The sequence below is a fragment of the Pseudopipra pipra genome, chromosome 10 (genome assembly GCF_036250125.1).
Source record: "Pseudopipra pipra isolate bDixPip1 chromosome 10, bDixPip1.hap1, whole genome shotgun sequence".
NCBI lineage: Eukaryota > Metazoa > Chordata > Aves > Passeriformes > Pipridae > Pseudopipra > Pseudopipra pipra.
In genome coordinates, this window is record NC_087558.1 from 2254390 (window position 1) to 2271436 (window position 17047).

The 17047-nt window shown below is 41.1% G+C and overlaps 1 long non-coding RNA gene across 2 annotated transcripts in view; it reads left to right on the forward strand.

Moving 5' to 3' along the window:
• The first annotated feature begins 108 nt into the window (after positions 1-108).
• LOC135419421 (uncharacterized) overlaps positions 109-17047 on the forward strand; it is a 36634-nt gene continuing 19695 nt past the window's right edge. Inside the window, exons 1-3 of one of the 2 annotated variants that reach the window (XR_010432977.1) lie at positions 109-1304; positions 1514-1567; positions 2912-3036. This is a non-coding gene — a long non-coding RNA (uncharacterized LOC135419421). Of the gene's footprint in view, positions 1568-2911; positions 3037-17047 lie in introns of both variants that reach the window. The other variant, XR_010432975.1, reaches the window with a different exon arrangement.

The following is a 17047-nucleotide window of genomic DNA, read 5'->3' on the forward strand; positions in this document are numbered from 1 at the left end:
CCAGAATTTTTCTCTGCAAACCTATAATTTTCAACTCCTTTTGCATCGCTCTGATTCCTCCCTGGAAAAATAAAAATTCCAGGGGACTCTAATTACCCTGAGAGTGCAGCCCAGGGTGTGATGATTCCTGGGAATGAGGTGCCTCCTCGGCAGGATCCTGCCAGATTTTGGGATGAGACAAGCACGAGGAGAAGACCTTCCTGGAGGGAACTGCTCAGGCCTCAGGAGCAACCACTGGGACAAATTAAACCCCTTATGGTGGGTCAGACTTTATTCACTCCTTTATCCTTTGGCAGATCCAGAACATTACAAATTAAAAGGGATTTTCTCTAGATTTACACCAATTTGAAGCAGGAATTGATCTGCTGTCTGTACGAGCCTGTTGTTCAGTGGAATATCCTTAAAAATGGGAGTCACAGTCATTTCCTCTGCTAATTTTGGGCTTCTAAGGGTGCTGGATAAAAAATATATTTTTTTTCATTAAAAATATCCAAATATAAAAAAAAAATCAAAAAATATTTAAGAGGAATTTGGATAAAATAATTAAAAAATAAATCAAAAAATATTCAAGAGTAAGTTGGATAAAATAATTAAAAAAATAAATCAAAAAATATTCAAGAGTAAGTTGGATAAAATAATTAAAAAAATAAACAAAGCAGCTCGTTTTACCCAGGGAGAGCCCTTGTTCTTTCCCCAAAGCTCTCTGTGGTAACTGAGTCCAAAGAGTGATGGTGTGGCTGTTGATAGGGATCAGTCTCTCCATCAAGCAGAATAATCATGTAATCAAATGAAAAGAGAAAAAAACCCCAGCCCCTAAATGTTTCTCATGCATGAGGCACCTTGAGCCTGTCAGGAGGAATAATTGCCAAACCATGCAGCTGAGCTCTGTGTCAGCTCCAACTGGGAGGGAAATAATACACTGAATTTAAGGGGTGAGGTTCCTTGAATTCCAATGTTGTTTTAATGAAATACTTCACCTGTCACAAGTGCCAAAACTTGTAATTATTGTACAGTCACGTCAAGGGAGGGCTGAGCATCCTTTGCCCTCACAACAGACCTGTTTCTGCATCCCAAACTACCCAGAGCAACCCTCTATCAGAGGGAATCTGATCTTCCCAAAGGAAAAACAAGATTACTCCAAATAGCTGGAAAAGAGGAGCCTCAAAGGGAAAGAAGAAAGTTTTCTGAAGTGCCCGGTTCTTCCCCCAAATTTATGGGATGGTTTTAAATCTCGCTTTCGTGCTGTTGTAGGATTTCAATCCCCAAATTTGAAAACTCCATTGAAAACGTTAATCCACCTACAGGTGAGCAAAGGCAGAGCTGGTTTGCAAGGGAAGAGATAAAGGGATGTCATGGGAAGTTCTCAGAGTGAGGTTTTCCTGTCAGGAATGATAAGTCAAGATTGTTTTTCTCCCTGTTTGAAAAATAAGTGCTGGGGATTTGCAGAGATGAAGGAATAAAAATGTTCCCAGCCCTGACTCTCCAACCAATCACATTTTGTGCTTTCTTGCAGGAATATGATCCTATACATTTCAGCCTCCCAGGGCAGGATCCTCAGACAGCATCAGTAAGGAAAGCTCCATGAATATTGGGGAGATAACGTAGTTTTTGGGCGGTGAAATGTCTGACAGAATTGATATTTTGGAGTTCCCAGCTCCATTGGTACAGTCTGTCTCCCCCCTAAAATCTTTGGGGCAAAACCAGCTAATAAAAGCTGCAATATTCACAATATTGGGGCAAAACCAGCTAATGAAGGCTGTAATATTCACAATAATGGGGTAAAACCAGCTAATAAAGGCTGACCAGGACAGGGAAATCCAGTCCTCACTCTCCCTTGGGGAATATTTGTTCACCAAGAAGATTTCCTTGATTGTAAACCATTGCCTCAGCCTCTCTGCTCATCATTCCAATCATCAACTCCTCTATTTCTCGTTCCAGAATCAGTTTAGAGCCGAATAATGGGAATTACCCATTAATTTGCTCCACTTCTCCCACACCCAGCACCAGGAGAAGTCCAATCCCCTGCATCAAACCTCAGCCAGAGCAGAAAGAATCAGTTTTCCTTCTTTGAAAGCAGCAGTAAGGATGAGAAAACAGGGAAAGGGCAGGCAGGGAGAAAATCCTTGGTAGTGAGCCTCCCCTTGCTGCCATTTTCCAGAAGGATCCAGCTGGAAGGTTTAGGAGCAGCAAATTGCCATTTCTGTGCTGTGGAGTGTGTCCAGGGGGGTAAATCCAGAGCCAAGTGAGCTCATTAGAGCTGGCACAGCGTGGAGCAGGGATGGCCCTGCCCTGGGGCAGCAGGGAATTGGCATTTGGATGCTCCAGGGGCATCATTTATCACTGGGGGTGCTGGTCAAAGGTGCTGCCTCGGGAAATCTGGGACAGATTTGTCTGGTGCCAAATTCCCTGGAGATTTGCAAGTCTGGTGCGAATGGAAAAATTCCATGGAGGGGGATAAATGGAGATGCTGTGAGAGGAAAATAAGTTGGAGTGGTTCTGTGTGGTAAAACAGTTCACTTTGACTAAGGAACTTCATGATATATTTTAGTGGACTTGGTGGTATCCAGCTGAAGGTTGGGCTTATCCAGGAGGTCTTTTCCAACCTTAATGAATCTATGATTCCACAGCAAACACCAGCAGGGACCACACCTGGAGAAGTCTTTCAATTTTTTACTGTTTTCCCTGAATAAATTTCCTGTGGTGTCTCCACCCATGGAGATATTCAAAAGCCACCTGGACAAGGGCCACACAGCCTTTGGTATCTTCCTTTTTGAGGCTTCAAAATTCTTCAGGTCACTCCGTGGGAATTATTAAAATGTGTGCTAAAAAGTGAAAGCCCTGGCTAATTGTGATGTCCTGATTAATGTCAGTACAAGTGTGGCAGTTCTAATGAATATTCATATTTTTTTAGGCTGGGAGGCAAGAGGAACACGTTTTCCACACAAGTAGAGATGTGGGGTGGATCAACATCTCCCTGGCTTTGCCTGGTGAGGATTTGGAGTCTTGTTGGAGGCATCAACTCCCCCTTTGCAAACTGTGAGTAACCACACACGAGCTGTGAATGTTTATTGCCTAGAATCACCCCAAAATTGCTGCCTGAAGGATGAGTGAGGGTTATATAGATATATAAATAGATATATAATATATAGAAATATATATAATGTATAATATTTAGTGTATGATATATAATATATAATATTTAGTGTATAATATATAATATTATATATTATTATATAGTATATTATATAGTATATAATAATATATATTATATAGTATATAATATATAAAATTATGTATTGTATATAATAATTTTATAATATTATTTATACATAAACCTAATGTATATGATGTGTATATATATATATAATGAGACTGTTCTTAGCAGCCTGGATTTGTTAAATTCATCCGCGAAACAATGAAAATTAACTTTAAAAATTTATGTGGAGTTTTCCTAACGACAAGTGCCAAATTCCAGCTATCCAAAGTGTAAATTTGGAAATTCCCAAGATTTTCACCCCCAAATCTGAGGGGTTTGTGCCATCACCCCTTTTAGGGACTGAACAGCAGTTCATCCTGACAGGTATCCCTGTCTCTTTTCCCACTGGAATGTGCTTGCCAGTCATCTGGAGTTTTTCCATGGATGTAAATAATCCCTGTTGCTCCTGGAATCTGGATGTAGGGAATCCTTCTCTGGCTGCTCCAGCTGCCTCTCAGCTCCCAGAGCCACACGGAGCAATTAAGCTTTTCTATGGAGCCAGATGGATGGAACAACAGCTCCCATCCAAAAACTCGGGCACATTCCATGGAGCAAAGTGAGACAGGAGAGGCTCCAGTGCTGGGGGAGGTTTTCTGGAAGGTTTTGGCTTTTTTTTAATCGAAAAAATATGATTTTTATCCAATTTAATAAATAGTTAATGACAAACCACTTATCTAATTCCTGTCCATTGTATTAAAATAAACCCCAAAGCACCTGAGGAGCTGCTGACCCTCCAGAAATCCTTGTGATTCCTTCCCTCCTTTCCTTCCTTTCCTTCCTTTCCACCCTCCTCTTTAAAAAGAAAAAAAGAGCCACACTTTTTTTATGGGCCTTTGAATTGAAACTTGAACACTTGGTTTTTATGAAAATGGTCTTTTGAGATAGAATGGCTTAAAAAAATAGAATAAAGAGTCATAGAACCGACTTTTTATTGAATGTGGAATTTCTAAGTCATAAAATGACTTTAAAAAATCCTGGTAAGTTATTTTTGAAAGGGTTTTTTTGTGTGCCTGATTAAATATCCCATTTCTATGGATTATTCCCAGCTGTGAGATGTTTCCAGATTATGCTCTTATTTCTATCAATTTTGTTTTTGATTTTTTTTTTTTAATTCCCTTCCCTTTTTTTAATTCGCTCCAGCTTTTTATCCTCACCAGCCTTAAACCCATGGGAATGTGTTCCCGTTGTTATATATCATGGAATCACAGAATCATGGAATGGCTTGGGTTGAGTCAAAGCTCATCCAGTTCCAGGAAGGGACACCTTCCACTACCCCAGATTGCTCCAAGCCTTGTCCAACCTGGCCTTGGACACTTAAATAGTAATATTATATTATTATAGTCCACAAAAAGAGTGATTTGCAGGCAGGCAGCTGCACCCATTAATGCCCAAACTGAGCATTCCCTGCATGGAGCTGCAGGTGATGGTGGTTGAAATGCTTGGGATCCAGGCAGGAATTCCCAGGAACAGGGCAGTGTGTGTCCACAGCGCGCTCGGGGTGAGGAGGCCTGGGGATTGTGCTGGGTTATTTCTGTCCCTATTCAGAATTCCTTTTGTTTCAGTCAGGCAAAGCTCCTGCTGGAGACAATAGGACTTTTCTGGCAGCAGGGAATGCTAAACAGGCCCCTCACTGAGCAAACTGCAGCTCTTTTATTCCAACCCGGAGCTGGATGCCACCGATATTATCGGGACCATAACGGGCTGTTCTTCCAATCACAGGCTTGGTTTAAAAAAAAAACCACAAGTTTAGCTTAAATATTAGCACTTCTTCCTCTCCTTATCCACGGGCATCCCTGGCAGATTGTGGGATCCGGGGGGGGTTGCAGCCCCCGGCCCCTCTCCTGTGAAGTCCTCACCTCCCAGGCTGCTGGGAGAGCAGAGCAGAGATTTGCTGACAAACCTTTTCAGCCTAATCCTTTATTATCTGAGCGCAGTCAAGAGCCCACTTCACATGAAATATTCCTTGCTACAGATGGCAGAGCCTGAGCCTGAGCCAAGAGCAGGGTAAAAATACATTTATTCCAACGCAGAGCCCTCGGCCAGCCCCGTTTGCTCCGTTTGTCGTGGTACAGGAGGGACCCTCCACCATGGTTCAAATTCATTAAAGGACCACATGGACAAAACTGGCCTGTTTTAATCAAATGTCACAATCACAGAGCCCAGTTTGTGTGCACAGAAAAAGGAGAAAGCTGGCTGTGGGCTCTTGGGTTGGTTGATCTGTTGCTCTCCACCATGAAATGTTCTTGTTAAGCCATTCCTTTTTATAACTGTATTTCTGGGAAACTTTCAAACTTCCTCTCTCTGAAAACAGTCCTGATCCAGATTTGGAATTGTTTGTCCCTCTTTCCAAATCTGACTGATTTAGAAAACGATCTGGGTGTATTTTTCCTGACTGTAACCTTGTCTTTGGCCACTGCACTGGGACCTGGGAAGATGCAAAGCTCTCCATGTCTAACTTCAGGTAATTCCCAATATCTTGCAAAACTGGAGCAGCTGAGCTTGGGGTTTTTCCCAACCCACCTGCACAGCCAAAACTGAATTTCCCAAGACTCTGAGCTGCATCCCATGAGGATGATCTTGTAATTCCTCTCTTCAGTGTGTTGTTACATTCCCTCCCTCAAATCCATTGCTCCCACATTTACTGTCACAGTGGGTGGCTACAATGCTGACAAAGAACTGAGCAAAGGCAAAAATTCCCATGTCTCAGATTCCATAGGTGTGGTGCTTTGTCAAAACCCTTTCATTTCCAGAAGCAAAACACCTGATAAACGTGGTTATTAAAATATCCTCCAGGTCTAGGTTTTTTTTTTCCCTCCCTAAAAGTATTATTTCCACTTTCTGTCCCTTTTTAATGAAAAGCAGCAAACAGCTGTTGAGAGGTAATAACATCCCAGACCTCTGCTTTCACGCATCAGCGTGCCCAAGGATATGGAAATCTTTAATGGAATAAAAGATATTCTTAGGAAATGGACTCTCAGGTTTCACTTACGAGAAAATTTAAAAATTGCACCCATATTTTAACAGGAAAAAAAAATAACTTTTTCTCTTCTTAACTTTGTAATGGTGTTTCTTAATGCCATAGGAACTCATGGTTTGCTTTATTCCATAAAGTAACTACCTTCTGAAGTCATTCATATGCTCAGATAAAGACAAATTAGCATAAAATTGCTTATTATGTTGGTTTCTACAAGGGCAGAGTTCATGCCTTTCCCAGTATCTCTACATTTTATAGGATCATAGGATGGTTTGGGTTGGAAGGGACCTTAGAGGTCATCATATCCCACCCCCAGGGACACCTTCCACTAGCCCAGGTTGCTCCAACCTGGCTTTGGACACTCCCAGGGATGGGGCAGCCACAGCTTCTCTGGGCAACCTGTGCCAGGGCCTCCCCACCCTCCCAGGGAAGCATTCCTTCCTAATATTCAATTTAAAGCTGGTTTTGACAATCCCACTCTTGGAGCTGTAATAATTTCCTTTGGAAGTGTAATTGTTGCAAAAAAAAAGGAAAAGGCCCCTTTCCAAATGATCAGAACAAATGCTTTGATTAACCTCATCATGGTTTTTTTTTTTCCCTTTGCATATTTAATTAATGATTTTTTCTGAGATGCTGATGGTTTGATTTAAATTCATGATCAGAAACGTGAATACTTTCCCCAGAAAGAGAGAAACAACTCACACAGCTCTGAGAAATCCCCCAGGCAGGAGCGGGAATGAAAGTGCTCCTGGATTTCTTTTCCTGAGATACCCAAATGCATCCCAATAATTACATCCTTTTCCCAACTGCAGCCCAGCCCTCCAGCATTTTGATTAGAAAATAAAACAACCTGAAGGGAACAGGCTGGAAATATGAAGCTGAGGGACACTGAGCTGCACGAGTGCAAGGCAATGATGGAGGAGGTTCCTCCTTATTCAGCCCTGGGTTTAATTCCAAACTCTCTCCCCAGAACAAAAGCACACACTTGACAATGATTTGTCTGATTTCTGCACCACCATATTCTGGGCAAGAGCCCAACTCCTGCTAAAAATGAAGCAGTAGCTGGAAATGTTCAGACAATGCAAATGTAACTTCTCCATGGCTTTATTTTCTCCTCTCCAGGTGAGAGGCAACTTTCAAATAAATTAAAATTATGATGTTCCAAGACTCATCCCCATCGCAAACAGAATTAGACTGGCAGCAAACCACAGGACTCTGCTTTGGAAAAGGTCTCAAAAATGATAATTTTCCAGCAATTTTCCTCTGTGGGGAAGGCTGAGACCCTTTAATCTGCTCTGGGTTTCCCAGCTGCACTTTAGTAAGAGCAGGATTCCCGTTTCTGCTGGGCCAGAATCATCCAGAGCAACTTTGTGCTCTTTGGGGGGTTCCTTCAGCTCCCCAACGTGTCACAAGAAGCAGAATTTGGCCCCAAATTAGCTGCAATTAATCTGGGATAATGTCACTGATTGGCTGTGATGATTTACCCCATAAAATGCAGCTGGTTGGGAATCAGTCACTAATGCAAGAAATCTGGGAATTAATGGGGGGAAAGGAAGGCTCTGCATTTTCAGCTGCTTTCACTTTTGGCCTAATTAAATGTCTCTAATGCAGCCCAAAATTAAGGGGAAACCTCATAATTGGTGTTTAAGATGAGGGGAAGTTTGAAGGAAAGGCAGGAAGGGTTTTGTGCTTCCAGCTCCTGCTCTCAGCTGGTGTTCCAGGATTGGAAAAATAGAGTGATCTGAGGAGTTTGGGGTTCATTTCACCCACAGCAAATAACAACTATTGCCTGGTGCAGGAAGGTAAGTTGTAATAATCTTTCAGTGCTTTTGGACTATAATATGATAAACTCATATTTAGCTCAATTAAACTCAAGAATGGGGGAATTGCTCTTCCAATATACAATTTTATTCAGATTTCTGACTCCCTGACTCATCTCCTACATCAGCTGCTTCATACTTTCTGGGTTTTTTTAAAAGTACAATTCTATATTTCTTTCTCAGATGTGACCTTTTACATTTTTATTGTGTTTTAATAATAACATTAACGTGCTTATTTTACAAGCACCTCTCCAAGTGACACTGTGTTGCTGTAGCAGTTTAGAGTTGATTTAAGGAACATGTTTTTGCCTTCAACTATTTATTTAAATGTCTCATCTTTAAAAGTTGTAATTTTTATACAAGCCAGGCCGTCTTTCTAATAAATATATCCCAAATCTGCTGCCTTATTAACAGTGGGGATCTGCTCAGAGATGTTCATGGTAAGATCAAAAAATTGGGGTCTTACTCTGGACCTCATTTAAAAAAAAAATATCTGGAATCTTTTTTGAAAAATGCAAAACTCCCTTATTTTTATCAGTCAGCTTTTCCTTGGAATCCCAATTTGGGATTGACTACATTTAGTCATCTGCAACCTGCTGGCCTTAAGTAAAATACCATTGTAAACAAATTTGGAAGGTTAATTTTCAGTTTGGAGTTCACTCATTGACTTTTCCAGACGATCCAATGTGGGAAACCAACCAGGAAATGTCTCTTTAATTTACTGGTTATTGACAATACTCCCTGCATAATTACCATGGAAAATGTAGTGTTTCAGTATTTTTATTCTAAAGTAAAAGACCCCAAATTTAGATAATAATCACAAAGCTCAACTGAGCACAAAAATGGGGAATTTCCCTTCCAATATACAATTTTATTCAGATTTCTGACTACCTGACTCGTCTCCTACATCAGCTGCTTAACACTGAGTTTTTTTAAAGTACAATACTTCTGTATTTCTTTCTCAGGTATGACCTTTAACATTTTTATTGTATTTTAATAATAACATGTGGAGTATTTCAGGAGAAACTTTAATCAGTGGGTGGTGGAGATATTTTGCTCTCCTCTTTCTCATCCTGTTGTTCCATTTCTTTAATGCTGTAGCTGGTAAATCTTACCAAGATGTTGCAATTAGTAACGAGCTGTTTAATGCATTGATTGAGGAGATGCTGTGGTTGGAGGGGCTGTGCAAGCTCTGGGAGTGTTTATTCCCAATAATTTGAAGGAGAGGGCTGTAATTTCTGGGAGAGATTTGCTACAGAAACATCCCAAGCATCCAGTGAAGGAAGTTGTGTCAGCTCGTGAATATTTACAAGACTTAAAGAATAAATTATAGAAAAAATAAAAATAAACCCCCCCAAAAATCCACCCTTTTGGATTTTTACCAACACTCAGTTTTTGGTTGTGTTAGGAACAACTAGAGGGAAGGGTAAATAGTCTGGAAATCCAGATGGTGCTGAAGCTGCTCCCAAAATGGGTGTTTGTGTCTGTCATCTCTGCAGTGGTTACTCAGCACATCTGCTTCCCTTGGGAAGAAGTTGGATGTAATTTTTTAAGGCTCCTGGTTGTAATTTCCAATGGAATTATTCCCTCTCCTGAGGGTCTCTCCTACAGGACAGCACAGCCTGAGGATGGTGGAAAGGAGTTACAGAGACTTGGTGTGGGATATGTGGGATTTGGAACTGCCCAGGGCAGGGGGAGCCTCTGGAAGAGCAGGTGAAATGGGTTTTGTCACCTGCAGCAGGAACCTGGATGTTTTCAGGGAAAAAAAATAATCTCCCTGGCAGCATTTTTAATTTTTTGGCTTGCTCGGGTTGTTATTTCCCTGCTGATTTTTAGTCTCAATTCTTAAATTTCTATTATTTTTATCATTTTGTTAACAAGGACAGAGAGGTTGTCTGCAAATACCTGATTTTTTTTTTTTTTTTTTTTTTTTTTGCTGGGTGGAGAGAATGGAGTGAGAGAAGAGCAACAATGTCCATGAGGGCTGAGAGCTGTTCATCTCCTTTTCCCACTCATTGTGACAAAACTTTCCCACTCATCCCAACAAATCTTTGCTCAGTTACAAGCAGTTAATGCCAGTGTGGAGAATTACCTGGATTAATATGTGAATTTATTAATATTTCAAAGGACAAGAAGGCAAAGAAACTCTTTTCCATATCCAAGTGAGACACACGAGCCCAACTCTACCCAGTCTTCTCTCCTGCTTTTCCCACAAATGACATTACTGATAATCAGCATTATTTAAATTATTGACGTTCTACCCGAGGGTTTCTGGCATGTGCAATTTTTGAGGGGTGTTTTTGAGCGAGGAGAAAAGTCAAGTTGAAGATGTTTTGCAGCCAAACTTTAACTGTGTGTCCCCAGCCAGCAAGAGGCTCTCCAGGTGAGGCATAATGAGATATCTGAATCTTTTGGAATTAATAAATGCTCTGGAAGCAGCCCTTGTAGAACAGCAGAGATGGCTCTCAAGATATCAGAGGGGGAAGATTGATGGGCTATGCAGATGCAGCTGCCATTAAAAAGACCTTCAGAAAGAAACAAAGTGGGATTGCTGAAAGTGGTGTTTGAAAATTAATGCCTGACTTTGAAAACAAATTGATGCCCCCCCGAGATAATTGAAAAAGTTCGAAAAAACAAATCAGGGAAGAACGAAGTGAGACTCTGGGAGGGACAAACAAAACCCCCAGATAGAGGAAGTCTTTAAATTCTGTTTCCAGAGCACTGACAGATTTCTGCTCTCTGAGGCTGATTTTGTTGTTTTTTTTTTTGTTGTTTGGTATTTTTTTGGCTTTTTTGTTTGTTTGTTTTTGTTTTGTTTTGGGGTTTTTGTTTGTTTGGGTTTTTTGTTTGTTTTTTTTTGTTTTGTTTTTTGTTTTGTTTTCTCTTTTTTTTTGTGGCTTTGGTCTGGGGTTTTTTTGGTTTTGTTTCTTTTTGGTTTTGTTTTGTGGGTTTTTTTGGTTTGATTTTGTTTTGGTTTTTTTTTTTTTGTTTTTTTTTTTTTTTTTGTTTGTTTTGTTGTTGTTGTTTGTTTGTTTATTTGTTTTAATTGTCTTACTTTTTTCTTCCCTGCTCCAGACAGTGCAAATCTTGACTTTGTGGGTGGGACACAAATTAAGGTCCTAAAATGAGGTTTGCACAGGGAGTTGGGTGCAAGGCCTTTTATACACCAGACACGTTGTGTGCTATAAAAACAAGTGGTACCATGGCAGGAAAGTGTTGGCAGTGAGGGAAGTTGTGGTTGTTGTTTGGGGTCGCTCAGGACGAGGGGGAATGGTTTGAACTGACAGGGAAGAGGGTTAGATGGGATATCAGGAAGGAATTCTTGGCTGGGAGGGTGGGGAGGCCCTGGCACAGGTTGCCCAGAGAAGCTGTGGCTGCCCCTGGATCCCTGGAAGTGTCCAAGGCCAGGTTGGAGCAACCTGGGCCAGTGGAAGGTGTCCCTGCCCACGGAACCAAATGATCTTGAAGGTCCCTTCCAACCCAAACCCTGCTGGGATTCAGTGGCTCTGGGATGTCAGGGTTTGATCTGCTCTCTTTTCTCACCTCCCACCCGTCCCCAGCTCCTTCCAACCCTCCTCTGCCCCACTTTGTTTCAAATCAGCCTCTCAAATCCAACTCAGATGGTTTTGTCTGAATAAATAAACCGTCCCATCAAGCAACTTTTTAAATAATCAGGTCCACTTGTTGTGCACGTCGTGGTTTCCCCACTCTTCTAACAGTGTAATGTGTCAGCCTGATGTTATTGGCTCTTCAGTTAACTTTCTAATTAATGATTAGTGGCTTTATATTCTCATGAAACTGAATTCTCCCAGTCAGCTGTTAAATACTGCAACTGAGAATGTAATATTGAGATAGATTAGACAAGAGCCTGATATCGAAATGATATTGAAAAGAAACCCAACTCCGCTCCTTGGCCTTGGAATTTTGCTCTTTGATAAATCTCTCTCTATGTCACTGATGTCTGTGGTGTGATTAGTTCAGTATTGATACTTTATGACAATAAAATTCCCATTTAATTTCTCTGTGTCAATACAGGCTCTCATCACAATCAAAATTTGTTCCTGAACAATGAGTAAATCCACAGAGTGACTCGTGAGATGTTATATCAAACCTGCCAATAATCTTTATGGAATCAAATATTATTTGCTTGCCAGTGTGGCATTTAAATAAATGTAGCCCTGCTAAACTGTCAGTTGACTTCAGCAGGAAGGGAAGGCTCATAAATTATGGGGCTGGTATAACACTCTCCTACTAAGACTGTCCACACTTTCTGTGATAACTGGCCAGGAATTAGTTCTACTTCTTGAATTCCCATCTTTTCTAACTTTTTAGGGGGCCAAAAGCATTTTCCAGCCCAAAGCTGAGGCTTTCCCTGTGTCCCTGGAGAAGGGTGTGGGATCTGCAGGTGCCCATTGCTTTCCTGACAGCAGCTTCACGACTCCAAGTCTCCCCTGTTCCCTGGGTTTTATATTTTGCATGTTTTTCTTAGTTCAGGCTGAGATTTGAGAGCATCAGCACATTTCCTAAAAGTCTGAGGGTTACCTGAGGCGGGGCTGAATGTAAAAGGGAATATCTTCATTTAAACTCTACTTTGGAGCTGATTTAGTGTCCGCACTAATTTAAACCCCCCAAAAAAGAGAGAGAGCCCCCACTTTAACCTGCCCTTCAACACTTGGAAAGCTCTGGTGAGTTTTTTTACAGATTCCCAACAGGAGAAAAAGCAATTTGCCACTCTGAGGATGCCCCTGGAAGGGGGAGCTGGGAGGGTGCTGGAGGCATGAAGGCAGTTTTAAGCTCAGGATGCTCCAGGGAATATTTTGAGCAGTGTCAGGGCAGCAGGAACAGGATCTGCTGAGTAATCCCCACAACAACTATTTGTGTGCTTATTTTTAAACGCATTTCTCGCCTCAACCCTGACACCTTCAGGGAATCATTTAATTTCCTGTTTAATTTGAGATGTTGCAAATGCCTTAAGGTTGCTCTAAATTATGTATAGAACTATAAGTTCCAGTTTCTATCCTTTTGCTGGGCGTGGATTTCGTTTGGAACTGAAGATGCTGCAGAGCCCCAGCTGAGCAGGACAGGAGCTTGTTTCCTTTGCAGGATTTTTGTTTTGCTCTCTGCAATCAGCAGCTCTGAAAGGTGTGAAATGTTTTATGTTTCACTGCAGAGTAATCTCCATGTTAAACAGCTCGTTGTGAAATCCTGCTCATTTGGGAGGGATTCGAACAGCTCAAAGCAGGGAGGCACAAAGTCCTGTATTTAGACTTGTACAGATGATATTTCCACGAGTTCTTTGCTGCTTTTCTGTACTGATATTGTTAATGCCTATATTCTAATTATATTCTAATTACAGCCCCAAATTCTGAACCTCCTGGGTTCAAAAATACAATATATTGCATTATGTACAGGAATTCCACTGTCTTTTGATGAACTTGGGGTAATTAATCTCTACAAGGCTCACTCAAACAAGTTTGAGTTGCTGTCAAGACATTTAAACTGAAAATTTGTTGTTTACAGACTCTTTGGGTTTTTTTCTTTTTACAAACTTTTTTTACATATGATGAAAAGAGAATTAAACTAGTATGGGTTTCTTATACATGAAGGAAAACCTGGATAAACAGAGCTTATATTCTCTCTTTCCAATACTTCATGTTATCAGAAGCTTTGCAGACATCACAAAAGGACCAATCATGAAGCTCTGGATTATATCACTGCTAAAATAGCTGTAAAGACACTTTTTAATATCTATAAGCCAGTTTTGAGCCTGGATGTTTCCCTGTTGTTCCCCTGCAACTGGGGTTGGTGCCACAGGAGCACTTGGATGGGAGCAGATCCCCCTGAAAGGCTGGAGGCATTAAATACTTCTTAGTTCCTGCTTAACTGATGTTATAAACCATTAGCAAAGCCTCCTTATACTCTGGGATAATAGAAGTGAAGAAAAATAATGTGTATATATACATATACACCCAAAAGAATGGAATGTTTTAGTGTGAAATGGCATCAAAGGCTGAAAAAATCACATTTTAGTAGCTGCAATAAATAATCCTGAAGATGAGGCTGAGTGAGGTCAGGGGGATTTACTAAATCCTGCTTATTATTTTGATGAGATGATCTTAGGCAAGTGGAGCTGGTGAAGAGTCTGCACTAGTGAACATTGATTAAAAATGATTGCAGGGATAATACCAGTGATCATCATTAGCAGTGGCTGGGCTGTTACCTCGTTAAAAGCACTTTGTTTTTAGCATCTCCTACTTCAGGCACAGTCGTAGCAGGGAGAGTTGATATAATTTGATAATCAAATATCTGGTTGGTTCACACGACAGGAGCTGTTGAGCAGCTGCAGGGTGGGAGCTGAGCAGCCTCTCTGCTGGCAGGCTCAGGGACTTGGCCTAATTAGCAAGGTGGAGCATTGGAACACCGAGGGCAACGAGAGAGGTGCTGGCTCAGGGTTTGGCAGGTAATGATCACGAGGAGATGGTTTGCAGCAGCTGGCAATTAAAGGTGGGATCTCCACGAGCAGGAAACACTGTGTTTGGGGATGAAAATTTGCCGATGACACTAAACTGGGGGGAGTGTTGATCAGCTGGAAGGCAGGAGGGCTCTGCAGAGGGACCTGGAGAGGTTGGAAAGTTGGGCTGATTCCAATGGGATGAGGTTCAACCAGTTTCTAACTTTGAGCTGCTTTTTTTTTTAAACATTACTCTGGGAAATGGATGCTCAAAGCAGAGCTAAATTGCTCACTTTATTTTAGCTGTACCTGTGCTCAGGGTAAGACAAATCAAGGATGGAGATCTCAAGCAGCTGAGTTCTTTCACCTGTCTCAGTTTTTATTTGTGGTATAAACCACAAAAGCTGAACCTGAGAACAATGGTTGTGACTTTGAGGGCAAGGAAGGTGGGATTCCCAAAAGGACCTGGAGTTGCTCTGATTCTTCTGTGTTCAGTGGGGACACGTGAAGGTGGTGTGAGGGTCACCGGGTGAAGGTTTTTGAGCCACTCCATACGGAAACACTGAGGTACCTGCAGCTCTGAGTTACATCAAAAGGAGGTAAAAAAAATTACTGCCCTGCAGTGGGATTTTCCTGACATCCTTATCCACTCAGGAAATCTTCCAGGTTACTTTAAGGCTTAAGGCTTTGGTTGAGCTGTGCTGAAAACATGTGAGGCAGGTGATGGAACCACAGCCTGCTCAACACAAAGTGTGGGGCATCAACCAAAGGGCAGCAGGAGCTTCTTCCACGGAGTAAATTGTCTTTGTCCTCTTTTCTTAAAGTAAGAAACACCTGGTGGGAGTGGGAAAAGCATTGCTGCAATGTCTGTGCTCTGCTCCAATAATGTTCAGTAATATTTCATTAAATATTGTGGTGTCGTGGTTGGTTAATACAGAAAGAAATGGAGGATACAGAAGGAGGAGCTGGTTTTTTTAGGGAAGTAATATTTTTAATTTGCATATAAAGACTTGCAATGAGTACAGATACACCCAACTTTCAGGGAGTGGATATGGAGGAATGTAGATTTGTTTTAGATGATGGTGTAAACATCAAGTCTCATCTGATCTGGTTTTGAATGGCTGGAAATTTGGGGTCCTGTGCAAAGTCCCAACAAATCACCAAGTATTTTGACCCTCCCAGGAGCTTCTCTATTAACTAAAGAAATATTCACACAAATTCTGAAGCTTGAAGAGAAAAAAAGTGTCCTCATTTGAGCCATGAAGTCACAATGTAGTTGGTATGTACACGTTTCAAATTGTTAAAACCTTCTGCCTTTATGTTTTCCTGAAAGCAAATGGAATTTTCTAATGTCTGAAATCCAATATCTGAGAGGTTTATTAGCTCTTTAAAAATGGAGCAGCACAGAACCATTTTTCCTTCTTAGATTCCTCTGCTAAGAAAGGTTAGAATGAGCTCAGCTGCACAATAGCAGGGAACACTGTTCTTGCAAAAAAAAAAAAAATCAGCTTGAAAACATTTTCAATGTTTTCACCAGGCCAAGCAGCAGCCAAAATAAATTACAGCATCATTTTGCCTCCATTAGGCAAAAATCTTATTTTGTTGCTGCCAACATGGGTTTGTGACTCTTAAATGCGAGGGAACCTTGGTCAGTGGAGAGTCTGGGGTCAAAACCAACTTTTTCTTCCACGTTTTATTCTGGCAGCCTTGTGTTTCCAGGGCTTCCAGTGCCGAGGCAAAACAAAGCTGCTGGGAGCAAATGCTGGTGCAACAATCCTCTGGTAACAGGAGTGTGACAATTTTTCTGAAGCCACAAGTCAGCCACAAGCGTTTTCAATGTTTAAAAAAAAACACGTTTGTAGAAACCAGTGAAAAAATGGAAGATCCCATTTCTCTGGCTATCTGTGCACCTATATTTATATAGATTTTATATAGATTTTTTTTTATTTATGTTATCTGTAAATACTTAATAGCACAGAATTCTGTGATGCTGTGATATGATCTCCTGCTTACTCCTTTTCAAGGCTGTAAATAGCATTTTTTGACCCGTGACATACCACAAGTTGAGCCTGTTATTGTGTATTCCAGATTAATGAGTCCTTTTATATCATTTAAATAAACAGTCTGCTAAGATAGCTGAGAGCATTTATTAGTTGTAAATGATTTAGACAACAATCTTTAGTGAATAGTTCTTTGGAATGCACTCATGGGTTGGAAATATTCATGTTGATAAAGACCAGCGAGAGGAGCAGTTCTAATGGAAGGAGAGAGAAAGGAAATATAATTAGCACTTAATGATTTATTAATGGTTTATAAATATATAAACAAGATCATTAGACTAATATCAACAGTCGCAGGCAGTGAAAGGCAGAGAAAAGCCAGCATTGTGGATCTGGGTTAATGCTCCCAGTATCCCAGGGGAACCCAGGGCTGGGACTGGGGAGCAGAAACTCCTTGGGATGTGTTTCATGGCGTGGTGTGTCCTGTAGCCCAGCTCTGGTGGCCTCGGGGCAGGGGAATCACGGATTTGCAGCTGACACTAAGCT